Source organism: Anas platyrhynchos, chromosome 19 (genome assembly GCF_047663525.1).
Source record: "Anas platyrhynchos isolate ZD024472 breed Pekin duck chromosome 19, IASCAAS_PekinDuck_T2T, whole genome shotgun sequence".
Lineage (NCBI taxonomy): Eukaryota > Metazoa > Chordata > Aves > Anseriformes > Anatidae > Anas > Anas platyrhynchos.
In genome coordinates, this window is record NC_092605.1 from 10,455,020 (window position 1) to 10,468,904 (window position 13,885).

Consider the following 13,885-nt stretch of genomic DNA (forward strand, 5'->3'; position numbering starts at 1 on the left):
ACACACCACGGTTACCCTGCAAACAGCAAGGACAGGATTTGGGGTCAGACAAGATCAGGAAAAAGGAGAGGAACCAGGCTGGCAGTGCAGGCAGGCAGGGATAGCAGCTTCCAGCATTAGTCAGAAAGAGTCAAAAGTTCACGTCCTTCCCACAGCAGAAGAGCTCTGCAGAGGCGCTGTGCTCAGGTTAAGGACTCCGGCAGGAGGGAGGAAGATTTTCCCAGTGAGGACTTGCCCCTCACAACCTAACGCTTGCCCTCTCTGCATGAGAACAAAGCCCCAGGCAAAATGTAACACGAAGCAAGCCAAAAACCCGAGTCCAGGCAGAGAGCAGCACCTGCCAGGGAGCCCCAGGCATGATCGCCAGAGAGCTCGGCGCTGGGTACCAGACCCTCACCGCACCAAGCCAGGCGCTGCCTCCAGAAGAGCCACGCTACAATCACTTCTCATAGCCGAGCTGAAGTCCTGGAGGTGCCAGGGGATGGGGCAACCTCCAGGCCAATGCTCAGGATCTGGAGACTGATCTCAGAGCTGGGGGAGCCCCCTGGAGTCCGCCCTCACCAAGAGCAGTGGCTCCCACCCCTGCCCAGCCAATTCCAGTATCAGACAATAAGCGTGGCTCTGCAAGGCCAACAGGAGGCTGGCGTGCACACATGGGGAAAGCCTTGCCCACAGCTAGAGATAAGAGGAGTCCCTGACTCCCAGGCAGCAAGCAGGAGCCACAAAAATTGCTGCTGTGGAGAGCAGCAGGGATGCTCTGCTCCTCCAGGGCTTCCTCCCTCCTTCACCAGGAGCTGCCCTGCAGAGCATCCTTCATCTGTGTCCTGTGCGACAGCCCCACGGCATTTTGGCTGTGGTGAAGGCAGGGCATCCCCTGGGCATTTTCTCCAACATCTAACAAGTACAGGGAGGAGATGCTGAAGCACAACAAAAACACAAACCCAGACACAGATCTGGCCACGTTTACAGACAGCCCCAACAAAAGCTTACACAGAGCTCCACAGGAAGGAAGAGAGCATTCTCCCTCCTCGCAGCCTCCAAGGCCAGCTTCCCATTTGGTTGTGCTCAGACACTACCCCAGCAAACGCCAGGACAACACGGACAGCACCACAAGGAGACCAGCACAGCCCAGCCCAGCCCTGCAGCTCCCTGGCAGCAAACAGCCTGGCTCACGCTCAGCCCCCTGAAGTAGCTGCCATCAGGCTCGTACAATGCAAATTAAACAGAAGGTTTTGCAATCAGGCCTCGCATCAAGGTTAGAGCAGTGAGATTCAAGTTACAGGCACAGCTTCAAGCTAATATTTGTTTTACCCTAATTACTGTGCCGTTAACCCCTGCAGCAAGGCGACCCCAAGAGGCAGGCTCCTGCTGAGGCTCTCGCAGCGACCCCATGCCACGAGCACAGCCAGCTCTATCTGGCCAGATAAATCCAGAGCACCTCTCCTCTGAAAGATTCCTGGATCGAGTTGTGCATCTTTCAGACGTGAAGCATGCAGCAGGAGCTGTGGATGCCAAGGGGCCCACCCAGCTGTTCAGTGCTGCCTTTTTGTCAGGCGAGACAGCCTGAGCGTTAACTGGTGCATTGCTGGGCTTGCGTCTGATGGCTCCTGCATCCCACAGGAACGGGGAGGATGCTCTGGGCTCCAGCTCTTCTCCTTCCTGCCTCTTTTGTTGTCTGCAATCCCAACAGAATTTCACAAAAGAAGTGGATTACTCAGGAAAGCCACGTTTTCCCTTTCCTGACACATCCTACAACATGACTCAGCCAAAAAGAAGAGGAAAAGACGTGCATGTGCAGCAAGCAAGCATAGAAAGGATGGCGCAAGACCGCCAGGGCGGCTCACACCCAGGCTCCAGGTTCAGTTTGATCATTGCCCTGTGCTGCTGTTATTCCGGTGCTCGAGCAGAGCTGGAGCAGTTCAGTAGCAGCTCAAGGAGTGTCCTGCCAAATCCCCACCAACAGCTTCCACGTGGCTGCTGGAGAAGCCCTCTCCAGTGACCATTTTGACAGACATCCCAATTTCTGGCTGAGAAGGGTTTCTCAGCTTCCAGGCTGAATGGGGAAGATCAGATCAGAAGTTACTGCAGAAGACACCTCCTTTCCCACCCAGCAGCCTGGTCGGGCTGCCAGCTGGACAAGAGATGGGGGGACACCTCCTTGCTCCCAGAGGGGCTTTGGGAGAGGCCAGCTCTCCCTTACGGAGCGCTTCCACCCCTGCTGTGGTCAGCTACAGCCTGGTGCTGTTATCACAGGGTCGGGATGTGGTGCTGGAGGCAGCGGTGCTGGATGCTCGGTGGTCCTGCAGCAGGGACAGGGACACCCAGGCAGGGCACTGAGCTGCAGGCAGCTGCAACAACAGGCACCAGGATACAAAGCGATCACAAAAAGAAGGATCCCTTGTAGCTGCAGAGCCTCCAGGAGATGAGGACCAAGGGATGGAGCTACTCTTCTGTGGATTTCCTGGAAGACTGAGTCAGCTTCCCTGTGCCCCCACTCCTGAGGCTGGAAGCAGGGGGCAAAGCTTCCATCCCTGTCTTCTGCACCCATCCTGGAAGCTCTCTGGGGCAAGGACTGCATCGAGCTCACAGACCTCAGCACACCTGGTCCTGCTGCAAGAGAATCCCCTTCTCCCAGCCTGTCCTAGAAGCACCAGGACGGAGCCGTGCCTGCAGGTCCCCAGCCCCAACAGCAGCCAGAAGGAATTTCACTGAGCAAGAGGTGAAGCCTCTGCGGTTTCTGGTATCTCCCTGCCACAAGGGAGGCCCCACGTCTTAAAACACACTGCCTCATTCACGGCACTGCCGAGGCACCTCTGGAGATCCTCTAGTCCCACCTGCCTCCCCAAAGCAGGCTCAGCTGCAGCCTGCTCAGGGCTGTCTGGCCAGGTTTGGAATGATCCCGAGGATGGAGACTTTCCTGTTTAACATTTCTTCTGCTTTAACTGAGAGCCCACCTTTTAATCATTATGCGTGGAAAAAAAGATGTTTGTACAAAAGCCCTCGGATCAGGCAACGTCCAATCCCAACAGCAATAATGAGTTGAGCTGGCTGCAGATGAGTTGGGAGAAAAAAGGCTTCAGCTAGAAACTATTTTGCTGGAATAAATCTGCTTCTTGGAGTTCTCTCACTTTGTCAAAAAGTCAACGCCTACTGGAAAACATCCACTTTGCATCAAAACCCTGATCAGCCAAAAGAACAGAAGACTTTGCCGTTTGGTCAAAACAACCTCTCAAAACAGAAAACCTTAAAACAGAAAGCCTGCGTGGTTTTGTTTTCTTTTCATCATGCAATTCCCTGTAGCAGAGGGAAAACGTCTCCCTGCCAGCCCCAGGGTGACACCGGGGCTCGAGCGCAGTGTTCCAGCCGTGGGGTGCATCCCGATGTGCCTGCACCCCTGGCCCCATCCCACCTCCCACCAGCAGCACTTGGCTCCAGCCCAAGACCCCACAGAACATTTTATTGACCAAGTATCTCCATGGCTGCAGGCCAGACTTATTGTTCACACACAAAACCCTTGCTCCGTTGATGTCCAAGTCCCGCTCACAGCTTTGCCAGGTGCAGGATTGCAAACCCCAGTCCTTAGCAGGCAACCTGGCCCTTGGAAGCAGAGCAGGGATGGCCAGGCGAGCTCCTCGAGTCCTCCAGCTCCCCTAAACACAGATGCCACAGGAGCCAGCGGGCAGCAGAGACGTGCCTGGCGTGCCCCAGGGGTGCCGCTCCGTGGCAGCGGGGTGTGCACGCGCATGCCCCCAGACCTGAGCAGCTCTGGATGGGGCATGCAATGTGAGCCCAGGGCCAAAATAGCATCTGTTCTTAGCAGGAAGATGCTGCAAGGCTGCGACACCCGCCCGCCACGCCAAAAATGCGAGGTGGGAATGTTCAGCATCCATGCAAATCAGCCTCGGGAACAGCAACCCCGAGCTCCTGCAATTCATCTTTCAGGGGAAGGGAACGTCCCCGGCCCGCCCGAAGGAAACCCGGGACGACCTGGGGCGGAGATCCCGAACAACAAACAGGAGCCGAACAAAAGCCAGGGCATAAAAGGAAGCCGTGCACGGACGTGCCACCGAATATAGCTCAGGAAGGGGCCCGTGTGTTTGGGCACATGGGCTGCTGAGCTCACCCACACGGGTGGTCACGTTCCTCCGCTCAGAGGCTCTGGCATGGCTCAGCTGCAGCAGGTTCTTGTCTGTTCTTGCTGTCCCCGGATTCTGCAACACTGCCGTTAGGGCAGCAGCCTGCACCAGAGGGTGAGAGTTTTACAAGGCCAGGAAAGAAAAATCCCGCAGGTGGTCACTGTGGGAGCCTCCCAGGCCAGCTGATGCAGAGGAGGTCAGTGAAAGCAGCCTCCTGGTCACCTCCTTTTTCTGATTTTAGCAAGCCCGTGGCCTGAGAAGCACTGATGGCTGCTGCACATCAGGAAAAAGATATCTATTTTTAAAGGCCAAAGTACAGGCACGTTTATCCATCAGGAACAGCCCAGGAGCACAGCAGCAGGAGCCCAAAGAGAACTGCCTGGTATGCTTTACAGCCCTCCTGTAAGCAAACTTTTCCTCTGCAGTCCGTAGCAGGGAAGTCAGTTTTGACAAAGCAGTGACATTTTCCATGTTTGCCACCTCAGACAAACTTCTGCGGACCAGTTTCACTCAACACGGGAAGCTGTCCCCATTTTTAGACCGCAGCTCATCCAAAGGGAAAGCGCCCTCACTGCAGGCTGTGAGCAAGCCGTGACTGGAACAACAAACAAGCCAAACGCTTTCTAAGGACACGAGGCTTTACCTTTGGCTGGCTAGCTATGCACACAACACTACGAAAACCTGAAAGTCTTTATTTGGGGAAGATCATCCTCTTATTCACAGGTGCCCTGCTCTCCTGCAGAGACCAGCTCCAGCTTCAGGACCCGCCTTGGGGCCAGCTCTGGGACCAAGCCCCCATCCTTCCCAGCTCCAGTCCCCATGAACAGACACATACACGTGCTGATGTTCTGCAAAGAACGCCAAGCCCCCAGGCATTTGAGTGCTGTGCGGTCACCCAGCTCTGGTTTGCAGCCATAAATTGGAAGGCAGTCAGTTTTTGCTCAGAGCAGCACGAAGAACATCGCTGATCCCAGAGAGACCCTCACAGGCTCCCATGTGCCAAGACCACCAGGCAGTGATTTGGGTAACGCACACACCACCCCACGGTCCTCCAGCTGCAGGGCAGCCTGTTCACACCCTTTAGATGGCAGTAACTTTCTGAAAGCTGAGAAAATGCACAGATAAGGGAAAAGGGTAAGAACAAGCGCATGAAGCTCATGAGGGATGAGTCTGGGTGAGAGGGAGGTCAGGAAGCAAGCTCAGCATGCTCACACCCCTCCAGATGTACGCACAGACTTGGAGGACGTGCAGCTGGAGCCGGCCAGCAGCACAGGATAAATGGAAGGAGCACATCTGAAACTATCTGAAGAGAGCTTTGTGGTGATTTCTGGAGCAACCGTCAGGGAAGGGATCCTTTCCAGCAGCCAGACGGCTCCAGCAGCAGCACTCGGTGACAGGACCACCAGGCAGCCCGTCCGAGGGGACAGCCTGGTCCCTGCAGGACACACGCTCACACTGATGCCTCCATATCAGTCACCCACAGTTCAAGTCATACCCTGCTTTTCTGCAAGCATCCCCAAGATATTTGCTTGCGAGTTCCCTGCAAGGAAGCATTTGATACAGCTCTCAAGGAAAAGCAACACTGCAGAAGCTTGGGCATCAGCAACATGAATTTCTTCATAAATATGAGCACTCACTGAATTAATCACTTGCAACTTTCTTTTCCTAATCCATGATCAAGAAAAGTTTTTATTTGCTGCATAATGATTCCCAGAGGAGAGCTCAGTCCCCTGAAGCCTTACTGCATCTCCTGCTTGCCGGGGAGCATTTTGGCTGTTATCTCCATTTCAGAGAACATGAAAGCAAGGCCACCTTCCCAAGAGGTGCAAATGAAGAAGGTGAAACCCAAACAAAACCAATGAGTGGCTGCAGCAAGTACCCCAAATGCTGACTTCTGAGCTGGTAGGAAAGATGTTTCAGATAGAGGGGAAAAAAAGCAAACTCAGAACAATGAGCCACTGTGTAAAGCAGGTTGATTCCAAATGAAAGTACAGAAAGCTATTTCCGAAGTCAGCCAAGGAGTTTTGTGATCCCAGCCCTGACGCATCCTCGGGCGGTGTTTCCTCCTCACAGACAAAGCCCCCTTGGAGGTGCTGAGCTCCCAGAGCCGAGTCCCTGCTGTGTCCTCAGCCACGTCCCGTCCCCACCTGCAGCACCCTGCCCTGCACAGCAGACATTTGCTCCCCAAATCCACCTCTGGAGTTGAAATACTCCATATTCTGGGGGGCCAAATCAGGGCGTTTGGTTCCAATTAGTTTTCCTAATCGGTCCTGAACGCCAGCCAGGGCTGAAGCTACTCCAGCTGTACATATGGCTTGGAGCAGGAAGGGCACAAGTCCTTCGAAACATCCTCTCCAGTGCGTATTTCACAACAGCCCCTCACTCCAAGAAGGAAATTCACCCCAGCACTGGAAGGTTTTCCTTCTCAAGAGGACTGCTCGCACTTCCTCTTGAGCTGTTTTTTGTACACTCTCTTCAGCCATGCACTTCCAACCATCTTTGTAAATACAGCAGTAAACAGAGCCTATGGGCAAGGCAGAATAAAATTAATCTTTTTTTTTTTTTTTTTTTTTTTTTTAAAAAGGAGCAAAGGAACTCGGATGGGCTCGCACAGACACCTCCCTGTTCTGCAGCGAGCCGTTCCCTCGCCACATCCGTACCGGGAGGAATTTCCCACCCGGAGGCAGACACAGGCAGCAGTGTGCTCGGCCAGCACCAGGACCCTCGCTGCCCTGGGCTGCAAACGCTCCTGGAATTGCTGGGCTCACGTGCTGGGCAGGGAAAGTTCCCTTTGCTGGGCTGCACCAGCTCCTCCCTCCTGCGCTGTCCTGGCCCCAGGGCCAGCAAGGGGATTTCACACTGCCCACTGTGCCACTGTGCAGCAGCCCAGCCTGCTGCCTGGCCCTATTTAGATTTCATGTAGGACCCAATTCCTTCACCCTGATGAGATATTGTCCTTACTGCTCACTTACGGACCAGTGAGCAAGTGGTACCTGGCACAAACCACGGCAATATGTTGGAGCACACAGAGGAAGGAGCCAGACGTTTCCTGCACCTCCACCACCGAAGTCCAGAAGCTTTGCAGAGCCCAGCCGAGGATCTCACCCATCTGGGTCTTTCTTTGGGTCTGAAGCTCAAATGGAGCTGAAGACCTGGCCCAACCCCCAGCTTTACCTGCTACATAGGGTAAATCAAGAAGGACCAAAGGCAATCCCCTAAATCCACGTAGCCAGTGTCCTGCCCCAAGCCCCGGAGAAGTACCAAGACTTCCCAGCTCCAGCAAAAGGAACGTGTGGGACAGGACAGACTCATCCAGTCTCAGTTTCCTACAGTCCAGACCTGGTACAGGTGACAACAGTGAACAGGGGGACAAGAGACCGGCCACTCACTGCACCAGCTACCCAACACTGATGGCTCCATCAGTATTTGTTCCTCCAGGGTGCTCCAGGGCAGCCCAAACCCTTGGCAGAAACACTCCCCAGGGCAGAGAGATCCTCACCTGCCCCACCTGGAGAACTGGAAGAAATGCCCAGATTTCTGTCCATTTCCACACAGTTCAGTAAGCCCCGGCACCACCTCCTCATCACTGCTCCTACCTCCAGGAGTGGAGACAAAATACTTGGCAGTTGTAACAGTCCAGGTGAATCTCATCAGTAATGAGAACATTGATCCGTGCTGCAGCAGATGCCATCATGCTCTTTGGAAGGTCTGAGCAGGTAAGCCAGCCCACCCAGGCTCTGCTGAGGAGCATTTCTCTTCCCAATAGCACTGCCCCCATCCAGCCCAAATGGGCACAGTGGCCAAGGAGCAAGTGGGGATGGGTCTGGAGTGGCAGGACTGACCCCCAGAAGAGCACTCAACAACTTAGGGCAGCCCCCAGGCTACCTCAAGACAAGGGAAGAGAAAAATCAGAGCACCTCAATTTCTCAGTCGCACTTCAGTTCCTTTTTAAGAGGACTTTCAGGTCTGCTTTGCAGCTACCAGACCTTTAAATGAGCACCCCCAGGCTCCTGCAGAGTTAACTCCAGCCCTGTCCCAGGCAGACCGAGGAGGCAGCCAGGAGCCGTGGCTCACCCAGCAGGTCAGCGCTCCAACATCTGCTTCCCATGTCCCCCAGGCAGGGCTCCAGGAGCAGAGCATCTGCATCTGCCTGCCCGGCTCCACGCAGCACGAGGCTTTTTCTCCTCAGACGCTGCTGATCAGCAGTCCCGGCAGAACTTGGAGGAGCAGAGCTCAGAGCAGGAGCTTTCAAGAAACACACCTCATCCCTTGAGAAAATGCTAGGCTACCAAACAAAGACTAGAAACAGAGCAGCTGCGATTCCTGCCCATAACACAGGGCTGGAAAACACTTCTGCTTCCCCCAGTACATCCCAGCAGGGCTGTTCTCTCTCCAACGAGCATCCTTTCTCCATAGCAGGGAGTCAGCAACCTGCAGCCCCCACGCCTGGGTGCCAGCAGAGCCACCCGCAGGCTGGGGCATGGGCAGGGCTGGAGGAACCGGGGGCACAGGGAGCCAGTCCCTCCCCTCATGATGCCAGGAGGATGATATTCAATGCCAGGACAGCACATCCCCCCCAGGGCAAGGGAAGCCCAGCACCGGGCTGAGTCCCACACATGCACTGATTTGGAAGTCACCTTTCAGGGTGATGTGTGCCTCACCACCCAGGACCCAAAGGGCAGAGCAGGAACCATGCAGTGAGCCAGTGGCAGCCCCAACATCCCTGCTCTTTGTGCTGCAGCCTCCCCGGGGGTCTGGGGGGCTGGCGAGGGGCACAGCAGCACCCCGGGGGTGAGCAGCCCCACCAGCTGGGGGATCTCAGCTCATCACACCCCCCAGGCACACATCACCTGCATCCCACACAAGTCACCAGCTGCTCAAAGAGCCTTTGAATGCCAACTTGCCTCCCTCTGCGCACGGATCCACACCACTCAGTGCCCTCTTGCTCCCGTTTTCCAGGAGTGGCGCAGACTCTTGCTGTCCTGAACAAGGCACCCAGCTTCAAGTCCAATGCTAAGAGGACAGCTGCTGGCCATCTAAGCATCATTATCCAGCTATTCCATGCATCTTTTTCCTTTGTACAGCATTGACATATTTTTTCTAATATCCATACAAAAAATACCCTGCCCATTTTTGAATTAACGCAACTATATGTATAGAATACAATTATATGTATCTACTACATATCTATTAGCTTACAGACGTGAAAATAGCTTTTTAATCCAATGTATCAGCCTCTCCAGCTGGAATTGTCCCTGTGCTGCAGAGGTTTGGGTGGAAAACAAGCAGGAGAGCCCAGGGGTGCTGCTTTGTGCTCAAAGTGCCAGGGCAGCTCGTGCTGTGGGAGATCACACACATGCAAGGGTTTTACTACCCAGAAACATGGCAGAAAACATTATGGGAAGAGCTAGAGAGTCATTGATCCAGCCGAGATCACAGCAAGAGGCTCTGGCACAGCAAGGATGGGCCAGGTACCAGACAGATATAAATACATAATGCAAAGAGACAGACAAGATCCAGGGAAATGCAAAACACCAAGAAATACCCCACAGACTTAGCATCACTTAAATTCTTGTTTGCTTCTTACGTGCAAGCCGCAGCCCCGGGCGTGCTCTCAGCTCCACAGCAGGAAGCCAGGCTGCCTTACACACACACAGCCATGCTCACTGTGCCCGTGCCACACCAGTTCACACACACAAAATACTCATTTGAACATCACCTGCTGCAAATAGGCACTCCCTTGCCCCACAGTTTGAGATCATGTGTGCAGCAAAGACTGAAGTATCCAGTTACTAATGGCTGTAATTAGCCACTAATCACCCTCCCTTGCTGGGGACCTGGGGAAGGAGCTCACACCTGGGGACACAACCTAGGATGAGCAGCTTAAATGAGCACTGATGTTTTCCTGAAACACCAAACCCTCATCGACATACAGCAGCCAGGTTTAAACATCGCCCCAGGGGATGGCTAAGCTCAGAGTAAGGAGCACCAAGGCCTTCGCCCAAGCCCCCCCAGCACTTACCCGCACCCGAGTTGCTGTTTGAAGACATTTCCATCCGTGTCAACTGGTCAAAATTTTCCTGCTCTGAAGGCTTCAGGATTTCCTTTAAAAAGCATCCATCTTGCTCACTGAGCATGAGGGGAAGGTAAATTTAAAAGAAAAGAAAGAGGAAAAAAAAAATAAAAGTACCACCACAAGAGGCTACAGGGCTGAAACCTCTCCCGTGTTTCGCCCAGGCCAGCAGCAGGCTGCAGGAGGCTGCGGCGCTGCCAACAAACACGGGGTTTCTATAGAGATGCTGTGCTGCAGCTGCCCCAGGCCGAGCACGGTCACAGCCTCGTGCACAGCAGGATGGTCTGAGAGCCACCATGAGCAGCACGAACCTGGCTGTGAAGGGCTTGAACCTGGTCCCACACCTCGGATACTGAGCGCAGCGCTGGGCAGGCTGTGAGGGCGCACATCTCCAAGAAAAAGCAGGAGTGCCACGGATGAGCAAGGTCTGCCCCAGCTTTCCCCACGCTGGGCACGCAGTCCCCAGTGCCTTGTTGCTCTTTCCCCCATCAGCACCTCTGCTTCCCCCTCTACATGATTGCATTTTGCCAAAAAAAAAAAAAAAAGCAAGCCCAGGACTGCTTTCCAGCCCTGGCACAGGCCCAGCACCCATTAAAAGGAGAGGGGGAAGCTCAGCCCTGTTGCTGGAGGTGCTTTTAGCCCCAGAGCAGCTGTGCCTGCTCACCCAGCCACTCCGTGGCACACCCTGGGGGGGGGGTCATCCTGTTTGGGTGAGTTTCAGCCGAATCAGCCAGCTGGTGGAAGGGCTGGGGGGCAGGCAAACACTGCGCTCCTACAGAGCTCCTTTCCCTAGAAATAACCCTAAAGCCAACCACGATGTCCCCAGCCATTCCTGTTGTCCTGTGTGTGGCCTTAGTTGTCCATACAGGTATTTCCTCAACCCCTGGTGGGCGTTTCTGTGGTGGTCCAACCTCATTTTGGGGAAGCCAGGTCCCACGCAGAGATGCGCCAGGGAGCGGCACCAGGCACCCAGCCGGGCAGCACCCAAAGCCCCCCAGCAGGATGTGAGGACGTTCAGATGGCAAGAAGGGCAGAGCTTGCCCAAAATGCCCCCCGGAGCAGCAAGGGACTGCTACAAGCACAGCCACGCACCCACAATGAGGTGCTGGGCTCATAAAGGGGGAGAAGCAGCCGGAGCTGCCCAGGGAAGCAAAGCCCTGGGTGCTCGGTGGCACCCTCTCTGCCCCCATCTGCCCAACGCTCAGACCCTCCTGGCAAACTGGGCACCCTGGTGGATGCTGTGTGCGTGTCCCCGCCTCTCCCACCCCATGCCTGGTCCCACCAGAGCACATCCTGACTCCAGCATCCCGCCAGCACTCACTCCGTGGGCACCCCGCCGCGCATTGTGACACCCGCACGGGGCGGGTGCTGCCTGCGGCTGCGCTGCTCCCACCACAGTCATCACCTGGAGCTGGGCGCTCCTGGCAGGGAATCGGTGATCTGGATACGTGCAGCAAGCGGCGTGTGAGACAGGGGATATTGCTCTTATTTTCCTGTAGCCAGTACAGCAGGAGAAGGCTGAAGGATTGGGCACACGAGGGAATTGGCCAACGCTGGTGTATTAAAACCGCTATAACCAAAGCGAGCATCCGTGCAGGAGCAGAGCTCAGGTACTTCCCTGCTACATTTCAGCCCCAAACAAGACTTTAACCTGTATGCGTTGGTTCCTAGCTCCCTTAAAAACTGGCTGTTGGCATTGCACAGCAGCTCGGCTGGTGTTTGCAATGTCTGTGTAGCCTTGGCAAACTGGGCACTCATTGCACGCCCCTGCACAAGGAGCAAAGCATCACCAGGCACCAGCACACCACAGATATCACACCGCTGGATGCCTTTTGTGTATCAGCTGGTGGACCCGTAGGACTTCTAAAAATATCCTGCTTTTACCTCTGTGTATTTTAAAAATACCCAGCCAGGCACTGCGAGCTCAGCCTGCTGGAGCAGGAGGGAGATTTCACAACAACTTCTGCATCTGAGTTACACTGAAAAATTTTTGCAATAGCAGCAGGAAGAACGGGCTGACCTCATGGATTTTTTTCTACGCTGAGCTTTTGGGAGCTTGTGATCCCTCCCAGAGCTTCCAGTTTGCTTTTTAGGATAAACCCCAGGCAAAGAAGGGATGACTGGGGAGCAGCTGGATCTGGAGCCCGTTCCCCGGGGAGCTGAGGGTTTTCAGCCTGTTTTCAACCCTCCTGCCCCACGGCAGCACCGCAAATCCATGTGCTCTGAGCCTCCAGCTGCTGTGCATCCCTAAAGGCGCGTGCCTTGATGCCAGGCAGGTGAAAGAAACGTGTGGCAGCTGTAACACGGCGCTGCTCGCGTGGGTTTGCACCTGCAGCAGGTGGCTGAGCAGTCCCTGCGGGGAAACCCACTGCGTTCATCACCCGACTGCTCATGGGGAAGGGATTTGGACGCCCACAGCGTGTCTGGGTTGAGTAATACATCTGGCAAGAAGCAGGCGAGTTTGGGAAGTGTGTCACGGCGCATCGCGTGCCACAGGAGCGTGCAGCGGGGTGGGCAAAGCCCCGCTCCAGCCCAGCTCTCCCCGGGGTGCCGGCACCCGTCCTGCACCCAGACGCACCCCGGTGCCCCCCTCCCTGCTGCCCTCGCCCAGAGGAAGCCACACGTGCCCCTCGGTGTCCCCAGGCGATGCTGCAGGCTTGGCAGCAGGGGAAGGGGGGTGGCATGTGCTCCTCCCCTGCCCCCTCGTCCGATTTAGGGGCAGGGTTTGGCAATCCCCCAGGCAGCACAGGGAACGCCCGGGGCGGGGGCAGCGGGTGGGAGCTGGGAGGCGGCAGGCACCGAGGAGGAGGGGGGGGCGAAGCGGGGAGGATGCGCTGGGAAAGACAGGAGGCAGAAAACAGCAAATTCAGCCAAGGCCAGCGATTCCTCCCAAAACAACCCAGGGAGTTGGGATCTGGGCTGGGTGTCTGCCTGGAGCGTCCCTTGTGATGGGATGAGCAGTGATGTGCAAAGGAGAGGGAACCATCCCCATCCCCATCCCCATCCCCATCCCCATCCCCATCCCCATCCCCATCCCCATCCCCATCCCCATCCCCATCCCCATCCCCATATCCTCATGTCCCTGTCCCCATCCCCATCTCCCTGTCCCCCTCCCCGGGTGTGTCCCGGCGCCTCCGCCGCGCTTCCCGGCCAGCAGCAGGAAAGGCGGGCGCTCGAGCGGCTTCTTTGTGGCTGCCGGTAACTGTTTTCCCAGAGCATCGTAAATAAAGAGCTGAGAGAACACGCGGGGCAGGCAGAGCCCTCCCTGCACAGCCACAAGTTTCAGCGCTGAGGTCACTTCTGGTGTCCCAGCCCAGCCGCGTCCCAGCCCTGGGCTTGGAGGAGAGGGGACAGGAGGAGGGCTGGGGGCAGGAGCAGGGCTCGGAGCTGGGGGCGATGTTATTCTGCCTCAGAAAGCTGCGATGCACAAGGCTCCCCCCCACAGCCCCCTTGGCTGCCAAAATCATGGCACCAAGGAGACGCTGACATCAGTCCCCAGAAAGGCTTCCAGGAGCTTTCCCTGGTTCAGATGTTCCTGGAAGTGAATAATCGCTTCCCCGCCGCCCCCTGCCCTGGGGACAGGCACTCCAGGTCCCAGAAAAGAAGCTCGGGGACAAAGGCTCAGCCCGGAGCTGCCAGCACAGCAGGAAGCCCAAGAGCCACTCACGGGGATGTG

At 55.8% G+C, this 13,885-nt stretch overlaps 1 protein-coding gene across 1 annotated transcript in view; it reads right to left on the reverse strand.

Moving 5' to 3' along the window:
- The window catches only part of TEKT3 (tektin 3), a 72,415-nt gene extending 61,686 nt beyond the window's left edge, over nt 1–10,729 (reverse strand). The window contains exons 1-2 of the mRNA XM_072025611.1: nt 10,521–10,729; nt 10,159–10,265 (exon numbers count right to left, since the gene is read on the reverse strand). The gene's annotated coding sequence lies outside the window, so the exon portion shown is untranslated. The remainder of the gene's footprint in view (nt 1–10,158; nt 10,266–10,520) is intronic.
- Between the last annotated feature and the right edge of the window lie 3,156 nt (nt 10,730–13,885).